The following is a 14,563-nucleotide window of genomic DNA, read 5'->3' as shown; positions in this document are numbered from 1 at the left end:
TTTGAGAAGGAGGTTTGCTCTGTGTAGGAAGAAGAATAAAAAAGACTATGTGATAGCCAGTAGCATAGATTCAGCAGAGACTGGCTAGCTGTTCACCAAACCCAGTTTTTCTTCTGGTACACAGAGATATTACATTTCCCAGGCTTCTTTGCAGTTAGAAGAAAAATATGCTAAGTTCTAATTAGTGGGATGTTAGTGGAAGTTATGAGTGCCACTTTCTGACCTAATCTGTATTAAAAATGTCCCATATATGTTCTCCTTTTGTTCCCTGTTTGCTGGTTAGATGCTAATTCTAAGGGCAGCCTAAGAAACTGTGTAATGAAGATGATAGAGGCTCCATCAGCCTGAGTATCTTGATCTTGTAGACAGTACTTCATACATAGCACTCTGAAATTATGCTGTCCTCACCTTCTTGAAACTGCCACTCGTTGAACAACAGAGGAATAAGAAATCAACATATTTTATTAAAATACAGAATTTCAGAATTTATAAGTTATAGCAGCTAGTGCTTCCTTAACTAATAAATAATATTCTTTGTCATGTTTGGGAGATATCCATGTACTTCTAGTGTATGGTGGGTATTTTAAAAATGAGAATTAGCATTAAATTTATTAGACACCCTTTTGATATCTATCTCTATTTTCTCCTTTGGTCTGTAAATGCCTTGTGGTTATGTCTAGTCTTCTAGATTAAACTATCCTTTAATTTCATTAGACTAAAATTTCCTTGGTAGGAACAGATTTTTCTTTTAATATAAGTTTTGTTTGTCTTTGTTTTAAGACAGGGCCTTACTCTGCCACCTGGCTGGAATGCAATAGCGTGACATTGGCTTACTGCATCCTGGACTCAAACTGATCCCCCTGCCTCAGCCTCTCAAACAGCTGGAACTACAGGAATGTGCCACCATGCCTGGAAAATTTTTGTGTTTTTTGTAGAGATGGGGGTTTCATCATGTTTCCTCGGTTGGTCTCGAACTTCTGGACTCAAGGATCTGCCTGCCTTGGCTTTCCAAAGTGCTGGCATTATGAGTGTTAGCCACCACTCCCAGCCTTAATACATTTTTGAATTTGATTTGGCAAAATCGTATTTAACATTACTTCATCTATAGCCATAACTGCTATTTTGTTTAATTTCCTTTCTTTTTGTTTCTTTCTCTTACTCTCTCTTTCCTCAAGTCCTCTCCCTTGGTTATTGTTTTTTGTTTGTTTTTACATTTGTCAACTGTTGGTATCAGATTTGTACACCTGATAAATCAATTTGGAAGTTTTTTCTTTTTAGTTATATCACATGGTATTCTAAAAGAATTTGTTGCTAATAACCATCTGGCTCTATAATCTTCTTATATTTTCCCAGAAAAAAGTTATGTGTTCATTTATGCTTCTACCTAGCATATATTCTTTTTATTATTTCTGGTTTTCCCTATGAGCTCAGATACAAAGTTGGAAAAGAAGGTTCCCTAGGGTATAATCAAGGTAAGGATAATGACCAGAAGTTCTCATAGGTAATGATTCGTACTTTTATAAATATATTTCTATGTAAAATATTCTAAACATACATGAAAAGATAAGAAGGATGAACATTTGAGCTGCCACAACCCATCTTTGTCAAATGGGAACACTGTCTCTCTTTTTTTAAACTTTATAACTTTCAGTAGGATCACTTCTTTTGGAACTGAATCTTGATGCTACCTATATTATGAATTTTAGCTATGTTTGATACAGTTATTTCTCATTGTCTTGGAATGATTACTTTGAATATTTCATCATGTGATTTTGTTAAAAAATGGTAAAATTTAATATGAAAACAAGTTATGGTAAATACATTATATATATATGTATTATACATATAAAACATAAACCAATTATAAGGCTACACGCTAGTTGCATTAGTTTTCTTTTAATTCCTTACTGTATAGGCCATACAATATACTTGCCATTAGTTCTGGCTCTTGAACAATATCAAAACCTAATTTAATAGTCTGGTGCTTAAAAACAAATGCAATGAAGTCATCTAAATTTTGGCTCAGTTCTGCAACTCTGGGAAAGTTATTATCCTAAATTTCTTTATCCATTGATATCGTTTCTCTGTGTCTCCCCCCAAATCTCATTTTGAATAATAACTCCTACTATTTCCACATTTCATGAGAGGGATCCATTGGGAGGTAAATGAATCATGGGGATTGGTCTTTCCTGTACTTTTCTTGTAATAGTGAATAAGTCTCATGAGATCGGATGCTTTTAAAAACAGGAGTTTCCCTGCACAACTTCTCTTTTTGCCTACTGTCATCCATGTAAGACATGACTTGCTCCTCCTTGCCTTCTGCCATGATTGTGGGGCCTCCCCAGCCATGTGGAGTTCCACTAAAACCTTTTTCCTGTTTAAATTACCCCATCTCAGGGTATGTCTTTATCAGCAGCATGAACACAGACTAATATATTGTAAAATGGTGAAATAACAGCAACATTATGGAGTTGTTGTGAGCAAAAGCATGTAAGGTGCTTGCTTCAGCACCTATTACATAGTAAGAATTCAATACACATTTTTTTATTTTAAGAAGAATTATTTTTCCTAAAGAAGATTAAATTTTATTTACATCTTGACATTTAGAAAATTAACTTTGTTCGTTTTATCAATTAGTAGTATCCTTACCTTCCAAGTAGATAAGAACCTATCATTTTTGTTCCTGTGAAAAAGCAGAGATGGGTGCTTAACTTGCTGTGTCTCCTCACATCTTCTCCCTTCCTTTTCCCCTCCAAGTTCTTTGGATCAACTCAAGAGAGGGGTGTCATGGAAATTTTATTACTTGGCATTGTCAGACCACAGTCTACTGTAAGGAAAACATACCAGTGAACCAGTGAGTCTGGTCTTTCCTCTTAGTGGAGATAGGGCATGTGGTCATAATTTTTCTACCAGATAGGGGGAGGAGTGGCTCAGTTTTTAGTTTTGTTTAATCACCATAGACTTTCACTTTAGATTTCCCACTTTCTCAATCCCAAAGTAGGATGCTGCTCAATGCTTGATGGTAACAGCTCACAGACTCATCAAAATTGAAATGAACAAATATTTATTGATCTTTTATAACAAGGCAATGTTGCTTAAAGGAAAACAAATATAAAAGATTCCATTGACAATGCATTTTTTCATCTGTTCTGCACAATGCTTTTGTCATAATGGAGATGTGATAGCAAACATTCCAGGATATTCAGTCTTCAGAGGCAGCACTTAGGGCAGATGACTGGGTGCTGCAATGTGAATACAAAAATGCCTGACTCACCAGATGATTTCCTAGAATAGTTAGCTGGGTGGAGACTCACCAAGTTAATAACTAAGCCCAATCCTCAAGTCTATTGGCAAAGGACATATTTAAGTTTAATGACTCTGTATCCACCCAGAAAGATAAAGGAGGCTTTGAGATCCTGCTTGGTAGACTGGGAAGAGGAAAATGACTCATTAGGTACCTGGAACAGTGAAGGCCTGCACTGGAAATATTTTGAAAGGCTAGCTGAAGTACGAAACCAGTCTTTTAGAGGCTATACCATATCAAGCCTGAGGCAGATGATGATTCAATAGATGACTTTTAAAAGCGAGAAAATGTTGTGCAACAGAAACATAGGGTAGAACAAATAATCTTTGCATTGGAACAGGTGAGTCAAAAGCTGTACTGACTTAGAAAATGAAAAATTAGTTAAACACCTTCACAACTTTAAAACATCTTCTACTTAACTAAAACATTAAATGACCTAAGGTATATAAAGCATCTATCCCAGGGTCTAGCTGACATGTAGTGTCGCTCAATATATTTTTCTTCCTTTCATCTCTGATCTTTGCTTTTTTTGGTTCGTTTAAGAGAAAAAAGTACTTTGAGATGATATTTCTGTCTAGTTTCACGTAAGTTTATATTTCTAAGATATGCTTGTCTAGAGCCTAGCACTCTCTGTTGGTTTTACTATTAACTATAAACAAACATAACAGAAAATTTAGTTATCTGTATCAAACATCTGTCATGTGGTTCAGAAATTATTTTGGGACATTTTGGAATGAAGACTGTTAGCCCACTTTGGTATACTTACGACTTTGTTTAAACAGTACACATAGCAAAAATATAAATTTTAAAAATATCACTGGTAACTCCATGTAATTATTCATTTTTAAATGCTAAACTATGAGTATTGATATTTTAATTTTGGAATTGATTTTTCTAGTTCTTTCCCTGCAAAAATAAATGATGCTTTGAAATATTAGCAAATAAGAGCAACTTTTCAACTTTTTCACAATGAACTATTTCTCAGGCTAGAAACAATGTGATTCCACAAATACCATTCAAAGTCATTTCATTCTGAATCAGGATGACAAAAACTCTCATGCATAAAATCAAGTATATAAGAAATGAACAATCTAAAATATTTGGATGCCTCTTTTTCAGCTCTACCCAGTCACCTATTTCATGTTTTCTTAAAATGTATATTTAGTCATTCTATATATTTAGAACTTCATTAAACTTGTATATGAAATAACCTCAAAAAATGTTTTGTTATCAACATTTAGTCATATATCTCCCACTTAATGAGGTTTTGCTGAATCAAGCTTTTTCTTTTCTAGAATACGTTAATATCATTATCTTCTAGGACAAAATATCAGTTAAAAAAATCATGAGGATTTACTTGACTGAGCATATGTAGAATTTTTAAGGGTGGATTTTAACTCTTTTGAGAACTCACCTTCCTGTTTTTCACTCTTTCTGCCTCTCTGCTCCAACAAACACCGTTTTGGGCAAGTTTAACCTCAATAGATACAACCTTGTTGTTGGGCCAGTCTGTCTAGAGACAGGATGTAACTTGTAAGAAGGAGAGGCACTGGTGTGCCAGAAAGATTGCAGCTACCAGCTGAGAGACAGGTCTGCCGATTTTCTTCCCTTCGCTTTGCTACCAAGTCTATGTGTGCTTCAGAAGTAGGCCATGTAACTCAGGAGTGTCAGGAGCTGTGACTGATACCAGGCTCTTTGTAAGGAAGAGGAGAAAATACAGGATGCAGAATAATTGAAGGGGAAGTGGTGCTCCCCAAAGGAAGGGCAAAGAAAGAATGGTCTGAAGACTTCAAATGCTTGGCAACCTTATTTTCTTACCTACGGCCAGCTTTTGTGTGAATATGGGTGCTTGTGTGAATTTGTATACAGGAAGAAACTAGCTTTGTGAAATAACCCCAAGCACGACTAGTCAGTCTGCCTCCCTTTGAAAACCAAAAATAAAGAAAACCTCCTTTGAATAATCTTAAAACAGGAAATAATACAATGGAAACTGGAGAATTGTGATGCAGAAAAATATAAGCACCTAGAACAATAGAGGCTAAATAATTAAAATACTGTGCCTATATAATAGAAGTTGAAAATAAACAGAAAGGGAATTTTAGGCACTCAGTTTAGTTTACTAGGCAGCAAGTAAAGTAACGAAAGTATGAGTCACCCATTTGCTAGGTTTTCAAACATATCATAGATTTTTAGTATGCTCATCTTCAAGTATAATTGTAATCCTTATTCTCCTTGTATTGCAACTTTTTTAGATCATAGTAGTAAAGAACTGACAAAGTACTGATTGCATATATTTCAGAAAAATATGTGTTGGTAACTTTAAAAATCTAACTATTAATAATAAAGATAAATGGGTTATTGCAGAATTAAAAAGGCATATTATCATATTTTACTTTAGTCAGATTAGAGTAAGTTTCTCCTACTATTATGAAGTAGAGATGCCATGCATGTGACTAGTTATTAGACAGCCATCAGATTATTGTGATAAATATATACCTACATGTAACCTAGATCATTACAGGAAGAAGTTACTGAAGTAATAATATACCACAGAAACAATACCATGATGACAAGTGTAGAGGAATGAAGTTCCTTCCCTATGAATTCTAACTAATTCATTATTTTCAGTCTGTCTCATTTCAAGACCTGTATTTCTCTTTAAGACACAGGACACCTGTATTTTCTGATCATAAACTGTTTCTCCAGTGGCCGTTAACCTTTTAAGTATATATGTTTTGTTTTGACAAAGAATGTCAAAGAAGGAAGTGAAAAGGAAGGACTTGAAGATGTACTACTGCTGGAAACAAATTTTGATTTTCTAGTTTTGCTTGGTGGGAAGCCTACTTGTCATTTGTACTGCTCTTCCACAGTTAGTATGTTTGAGCAACTTAAAGTTCAGTAGCAGCTCCTCACAGACTCATTGTTCAGAGTTTGTTTATTGTGAACAGTTTACTTTTAACAGTTTATTTATAAAATGCTCTTTACTATTCTTATATTAATTATTGACATTACTTTATTTCATTCTCACTTCCTTTGTTTGCCTCAGTTTGATTCATTATCCTTCAGTCATTCAAATATTCTTCATTATCCTTCAAATTGTTGCTTTACTGACCCATTCTCTAAACATATTTTTTATATTGATGACTGACTCCTTGGAAAGAGTGAAAATAATAGTACTATCTATTAGGGAACTTTACTGATAATTCTATAATACTTTATGAATAATGATTAAGATATTTAATAAACTGTATCTTTCAAATGGTCATTGATGAGATTGCTTATTTATACTCAAAACAATGAAACAAACTACTTAAAGTTAAATAAAAATGCATTTATCTACATGAACTACTTGCAATAATTAATTCTAAAATGTCTATGAGGTCAGTAGTACATTGTATGAAAAGTTTAAGCCATATTCAGGTTGGGGGCAAAAATATTTTAGACTTTCGTACTAAGTATGAAAACTCAGGTATTAGCCTGATGTTTCTTTGACTAACCCTTGTACTTTACATAGCTTGTTCTATATTCAGTTATATAATCTTTTAGAGTAGCTGAAAGGATATTAAACAATATCTTTCAACCTTGCTTTTCTTTTCCAGTAACTAGCTTCTCTGTTAATCAGCATATTCAAGCTTCCTTCTTACTAGTTTTTAAGAATTCTAGGAAATACTTTCCATGGCACGTTTTGAGAGATTTTATTATAGGATTAAAATACTTTCAGCAAACGACAGGCACACATGAGACAGGGTCCAGGTATTCTGTCTTATAAGCCAACACTACACTTGTGGTAACTCTTGAAATGGATTACATTTAATTATTTTCTTCTTTGTTCTATGGCAAAAGTAGCTATGTTAAACATTTTTCATGCCATATCTTATCTTAGATTCTCTATCTTGTTTCAGGACAGTGGAAAAGCTGCTGGCAAAAAAAATGCAGAAAAATTTTTTGACTTGAGTTTATAGTCTTCATTCAATGTCTGCTGGGCCCTCAATATGTAATTACAATTTTTTCGGGGGGAGGGGTCACCTCTGGTCATCCTTCTATCATTATACCTAATCTTCACTGGTACACAGAGTTTCCATATGTAGCCACAGATGGCTTTGCTTTTACGTTATAGATGAGACTGAAGCACTAGGCAAGAGCTCTTTTAGCTTTACCAACTACAGTCTACACATTTACCTGCTTTCACAGTCACCCTTATGGTTTTCTCTCAGTGGTAGAAATGTGCTTCTCTTGACAAAGGGCAACCTGTTCATCTCTGCTCCTGAACACAGCCTCTCCAATGTACTTGTTTTATATATATATATTTTACATACAACTATATTTTACATATATATTTTCCCCCATGGGGTCTTGCCATGTTGCCCAAGCTGAGCTTGGTCTTGAATCAAGTGATCCACCCACCTTGGCCGCCCAAAGTGCTGAGATCACAGGCATGAGCCACTGTGCCCAGCCTGTCCTGTGTCTTTGATTCATCATTTATCCTCCCCTTCTTTATTTTTCCACTGGTCCTTTGTCACAGGTCTTAGTTCCACAGGTTCAGTTCTCACTCTTTTTCTTCTTTCATTGTGTATATCACAAAGGAGATCTTATCCACATTCCTGGCTTCTGCACTCACATTAAAGCCAGCTTCACCTGCCTTCAGCCCTAGGTGATCTCTAGGTGCCCACAGGATCTCTCTACCTGTCTTCTCAAAGATATGTCAATATTAACATATTTAAAATTAATCCACTATAACTGATGTATTATATTAGTCCATTCTCACACTGCTAATAAAGACATACCCAAGACTGAGTAATTTATAAAGGAAAGAGGTTTAATGGAGTCACAATTTAGCATGGCTGCGAGGCCTCGGAAAACTTAAATCATGGCTGAATGGGAAGCAAACACGTCGTTTTTCAGATGGTGGCAGCAAGAAGTGCAGAGCAATGGTGGAGAGCCCTTATAAAACCACCAGATATCATGAGAACTAATTCACTATCATGAGAACAGGATGGGGGAAATCACCCTGGTTTCAATTATCTCCACCTGGTGATTCAGTTTTCTCCACCTGGTCCCCCCACTACACGTGGTGATGATTCAATTATCTCCACCTGGTCCCTCCCACAACACATGGGGATTATGGGGCCTACAGTTTAAGATGAGATTTGGTTGGGAACACAGCCAAATTATATCTATCGATTGAGAATTAAAAAAAAAAAACAGTTTCTTCTGTATTCTCTTTGTTCTGTATTCTCTCTATACTGAATGGTACTATGATTGTCACATCCTAAAACCTAGGAATCATCTTATGTCTTCCCTGTCTCTTACTTTCTCACCTTTAGAGAATCACCAAGCTCTGTTGAACTTAATAATTCATAGTGCTCAATATGGCAAGGCATTTTTTTAAAGAGCACTAAATGTAATTCTCAATCTTCATAGTCACTTTGTTATGTGGGTGGCTAATATCATGCCCATTTTAAAATTAAGAAAATTGAGGCACAGAGAGGCAAAATAACTTGCTTTAGTCACACAGGTAACAAAGGGCAGGGATGGAATCTAAATCTAGGCAGTTTACAGCGCTGGCCTCTTAACAATCACACCAGGGTGGGCTTACTAAATGCCAAGATCTTAAATACCTCTTCAGGTCATTTCCTCCTATTCTTTCTCATTTTGGTAGACTTGGTTCATGTGCTCCTTATTTCCTGCTGTGTAACTTCTTACAACCTGCTGCCCTAAGTCGATGTTTAAAATATCTTACCAATTAGTCCTCATCAAAATTTTCAGGGTATTTGCTAAGCTTTGTCTTTGTAATCTATAGATTTGAGATTTTGTTTCAAGAAAATTATATTCAATTATATATTTGAATTTTTCCCATTCTATATATTCTTTTCTTCCATGACAGTGATTACTGATTTAATGTCCATATCTACCAACTCCTTTCTTATCATTTTATCTCTGTTCTTTCTGAATTCATTTTGTGTTATTTACTTAAGGCTAGTCTTTTTGTCCTAGACTGTATTTTTATCCATTTCTATGCCTTACCTTTTGTTGATTCTAATGAGAATTTCACCTCTGTAATAATTTCATTTTATGCATCTATTCATCTCTGAGCTCCACAGACTCACTTTTCATCTCCTATTCTTTCAGGATCTTTTTTTTTTTAAAGGAAGGCCAACTTGCCTTTAGTTTCTTTGAATCTTGGGAGAACTGTTTGAAATTGATTGTTTTTCTATGAACGGGTCCTGACATTTTGTGTTCTTTATTTGCCTTTTGTTTCCTTTTTTCACCTCTGTATTTTTTATTTATTGTCTAAATTCTACCAGGAAAATGAATGTTTCAGAAAGAATAAAAGATAAAGATAAGTGATAGTTTCTGAAATTAAAAAATAAATGTATACAAGTTTTGAGAGAGAATTTTATCAATTCCATATCTTTCCTACTTAACATACGCAGAACTGAGCCTAGATGACCTAGAATGTAGAGGTCTCCTGTAGTATAGAAAGGATGTCCCTCAATCCATGGTAGTGAACTCAGAAAGCTTGCTTTCCAAAACGTAAGGAAGATAGGATGTAGGGAAAGTTAAAGAAAAGCTTGTTTATTTTCTAGGAAGAAAAGGGGAAGGAGAGAGAAGAAAGAGAAAAGGAAGAGATTCAGGAAAGATGTGTTTCAATTTTGCATGTGCTAAGTGAGGGCAGAACAGGCAGAGGACTCCTATTTCTGTTTCCTATTTTGGATTTCGAGAGGAGCTTACCTCTCAGACACCCCTGAAGAAATCTGGAGCATGGTTACGTTATATTAGAGGCACAGCAGAATCAGGTGTTTAGAGGTTCTTAAGTTAAATTTCCCTGCTGTCTTAGTTTGTGTCCCTCCAGAGACAGACCTAAGGCAAAGAGTGGAGAGTTTTGTTTGGAATATGTTCCCAAGAAACACCAGTCGATAATGGGGTAGTTAAATGGAAGGGAAGCAAACCAATAAAGGTGTGTTATCACATTATCACTGTGGGCAATTGGAGTTTGATCCAGCTGGGGAACTCTGGGGGACAGTTTACATCACTTACCTCCAGTTTATCCCAGTTATTGGTTGAGAACTGCTTCTGAGAAACATTAATTCCTTGGTATTTTCAGCCTGTTTTGTGTTCAGACTGAGTAGCTACTGATGGCCAGAGAAAGCCTTCAGGCAAAAAATTGAGGCATTGGCAGGTGAAAGGATGATGTACATGGAAATGGTAATTGTTAAAGAAATATTGGCAGCTCCCTGAAAGTATATGATACACATGGTCTGACTGCTGTCAGTATATATTGAATATACAGCATTTAAAATGAATGGAGTAGAAATACACTTGTTGACATGATAAATCTCAAAAGTACGATAATGAATTAAGAAAAGTTATTGAAGAATACTACCCATGATTTCATTTATATAAAGCTTAAAAACAGGTAAACCAAACAATATGCATAATTATATGTACCACCCATGTGGTAAAGCTGCAAAGAAAAGCACGGAATGATGGTCAGAAAATTCAGGGTAGCGTTTGCCTCTCATGGGAAAGAAAGGGAAATGAAAGTTTTGGTTATGTTCTATTTCTTAAGCTGTGTGGTGGGTAAGTGGGTGTTTGTTTTATTATGATTCTTTAAACTATACATACAAATTCTACTCTCTTGTTTGCACATGTCATTAAAGTAAATCTAATCTAAAAGGAGCATATTAATGTTAGGTCCCTTTTCTTGCTTCAGAAAAATCACAGGAAATTGTAAGCTTTTTAACAATTCAGTTTCATGGAAACAGCTGAACACCAAACTCAAACTCAGTCACCAACTCTGATACCAAATTGTTTTTAAGTTTCTAATATGATATCATTTAAATAATGCAATACACATAGACACACCAAAGCAGTCTTATCTAGGTGTCAAAATACCGCTAGACAATTATAATCATGGAATGATAAACCACAGTCACTGACTATATTCCGTCCTTCAATATTTTGGTTAGAGTTTTAATTTAGTCGCTAGATCAAACTAGATCAAGGGATATTCTCAAAGTGGCAAAATGACAACCTTTGCCTTTTTTAAAACTCAGAACTCATTCTTCTCCCCATGAGGACATATATTATTTCTCCATATGTGGTTGGAACCATAGAAACCATGGCTGAAAACACTGTTGGGACAAACAAACAACTATTTTTAAGACTGATGATTTTGGATATAATCAGCACTGACCTAGTAAGTCATATGTAATTAGGTTGATGATATATTTAGTGTCTAATGGATCCTGGCAACCTCTGATCAAATGCCTTCCAATTAAACATCACAGTGGCTCCCGGGCATGAGTCCTCTGTGTCAGTACACAAATGGATATTTACATAGACCCATTGTGCAGCTGAATTCTATTATCTTAGTAGTCCACATGGAAGGACAACCAAATATCTGTAATAGGAATGTCAAGTAACTCCTTTCAGCTTTATCTACCAAATGAGTCTTTTACAAAAAATGCACAAAACAACAAAAAATTTGCACACTATTCTAAAGGCAACCCCTGTTTAACCACCACCTAGGTCAAGAAGTTAAACATGGCTAGCACTCTTGTAGGCACTCATGTACCTTTCCTCCTGGCAAACTCCTTGGTACCCTTTGGAGGGAACCACTACCCTGGTGCTTTTGTTAATTAATTTCTGGCTTTGCTTTACAGTTTTGCTGCCTAACTGTGCATTCCCAAGCAATATAGTTTAGTTTTGCCTGTCTTTAACTTTTATAAATGGAATCATAGTATTTATGTTACCATGTCTTTCTTCTTTTTCTCAATATTATACTCCATTAGATTCATCCATGTTACTATACACAGGTGTTCTCCTTAAGCTTGTAAATGTTTCTTATGTCATCTAGCTGCCACGTTTTGTAATTTCTGTGGCACTCTAGGGATGGGAGGTATCAATAATTCTTCTTTGGTATGTATGTAATTGTAATTAGCCTGGCCCTTCCACCATATGATAATACTTCTAAAAATTATAGCATGTATCGAGTACCTACCATGTTCTAGGGTTGTATGAAGCACTGTTCCTGTACTACTGCTGTACTCAAGATGATTCTGCCTAGAACGTACGTTTAGCGCACCTTTTTATAGACAAGAAACTGAAATTCAGAAATAAAAAGTAAATTCAGAGTGTAGCTTTTCTGAGATTTTGTTATTAGGAGCACATTTTTAATTTAATTTTATTTTAAAAATTATTTTAGTCATGTTAAGGGATTGAGTAAACCTGCCATCTTATAGTAATCTTTTTCCATCCCACAAGCTCTTGGTATTTTGCTCTAATAATCCATTGGTGCTTGCACACAGATAAGAAACTGAAATTCAGGAAGATGAAGGTAACAGCTTTGACAGCCTTTCTCCTATTATTCACACGGTGCCTACTTTCTTCTGTCTGTGCCATCTGTACAATACTGTCTGCAAACTGCTTGTCACAAGACAAATAGAGAGGTGACCTCCCATGTTGTAGGAACCCAGAAGGGTACTCCAGACAGTAAGGGTGTAAGCATGGGAGGAGCACAGAACTAAGGATTAGGCTGTATCATTTCTATACTTGATTGTCGTTATCTAGCTAAGTGACCTTGAGTAAGTCACTTACCCTGTTTGGGGTTCAGTTTCATTATGTTTAAGTGAGGGGGTTGGTCAGTAATTTTCAAACTGAAGTTCAGGGACCATCTTGAGTTCTTGTTTAAATGCAGGTCTCTGAACTTTATTAAAACCTCCCAGCCTGGGAATCTGTGTATTTAACAAGCTCCCCAAGAGATTCTGATGCTCATTATACAGGAGAACCCATGGGGTAGGTAGTGGCCCAAGCCCCACTGATTTTAAAATTCTAAGATAAAATTTGAGGTTCTGGAACTTTAGGATTTTTCATCAGAGCTACGGGCCTACTTATTTTAGAGCTCTGTGAGTTTTGTTAATAGAAGGAAATACAAAGTCATTACACTTCATGATGCTAAATAAGCACTGGTTATCATTGCTATGAGTAAACAGCAATAGCACAGGTCAAGGGTGCTAGTTATCAAAATAGCTTGGGATTGTTTGATGTTCATGAACGGAGTGAAAAAAAAATACTGCCCCAATAAAATAATGTCAATGTCACTGAAACTATTAATACAATGTAGCAGGAAAAAGCAGCATAGTCTCTCTACAAGACATAGCAGCATGAATACAGCTAACAATGGATAATATATATAGGGTGCCATACAGTCTTATTAGATAAATTAAGTAGTTGCATTTTCAAAACCACTTTAAAAGTCAGCTCATTTAATTATAAAATATGCTAAATATATCACCCAACAGATTGGAGAACGCCTAGTTGGCTGATTTATTTTTACTTTGATATTACATTTCTTACATGTTTTAAAAATTCTTTTGTGACTACTTAGGGAGGAAAAAAGTCTCCTTGTATAACATTTAATACTTCCCTGGGTCTATTCTTTATATTCTGAGAAACTGGAGTCACTCAGTTAATTACTCCAATGTTTTGTGTTTTCTTTTTCACAGGAATAACCAACCTCAAATTTGTAACCGTTCTGGTTTTTGCCACCCAACATACCCTGCAGTGGCTCTCAAACCTGAATCTGAGGAGAGTGGCCCACTCTTACCAGTGAGAAGACTCACAGGGGAGCAGGGATTCTTAGCTAGAGGGCATAGCCATTGAAGGAGGTGAAAACAGAATCTCCCAGAGTGTGTGTGATTTCAAATAGCTCCACAGGTATTTTTCCATAGCTGTCTAATTGCAAGGCTGGGTTCAAAACCCATCAAATAGCATCGTTCTGATATTCATAGTAGGTTAGAAACCTTAATACAGGAGTCGTTATCCTGTATAAACTAGATATTAGTGTCTGAAGTATACAGAACCTCACTATCAAAAGTATGTGACTGATTGGTCAAGAGTGATACTAGATTCAATATTATATGTTTATTAATTTCTATGTTAATATAGACATTATTATTTATTTTCTTAACCAGTTTCCCCTTCTTGTTTCCCTTTTCCCTTTCTAGCCCATCAGTAAGGTAAAATAGATAAAATTGTTTAGTAATTATTCTTACTTCCTCTTCCTCTTCCTCCCCCTCTTCTATAGAAGACTTGGGAGTTGATTCTTGAAGGTCAGGCAAGGTTAAGTACCTGAGAAAAGGCAAATGGTTTATCAGTCAGAAGGGACAGCATGCTTGATGGCTTGGACAGTAAGAAGCCCATCTTGGCTAAAGCATGGAACAAGATGGTTACAGGATGTCTAGGGAGAACCAATCT

General features: G+C 35.6%; 1 long non-coding RNA gene across 11 annotated transcripts in view; it reads left to right on the top strand.

The window, feature by feature from the left end:
• LOC118152888 (uncharacterized) overlaps positions 1-14,563 on the top strand; it is a 37,683-nt gene that overhangs the window by 12,394 nt on the left and 10,726 nt on the right. For all 11 annotated transcript variants that reach the window (XR_013534322.1, XR_013534320.1, XR_013534317.1 and 8 more), the window contains one exon: positions 781-3,644. This is a non-coding gene — a long non-coding RNA (uncharacterized LOC118152888). The remainder of the gene's footprint in view (positions 1-780; positions 3,645-14,563) is intronic.

Source organism: Callithrix jacchus, chromosome 4 (genome assembly GCF_049354715.1).
Source record: "Callithrix jacchus isolate 240 chromosome 4, calJac240_pri, whole genome shotgun sequence".
NCBI classification, from domain to species: Eukaryota; Metazoa; Chordata; class Mammalia; order Primates; family Cebidae; genus Callithrix; species Callithrix jacchus.
Note: the sequence above shows the minus strand (reverse complement) of the source record. Positions and strands in the feature narration are given on the sequence as shown.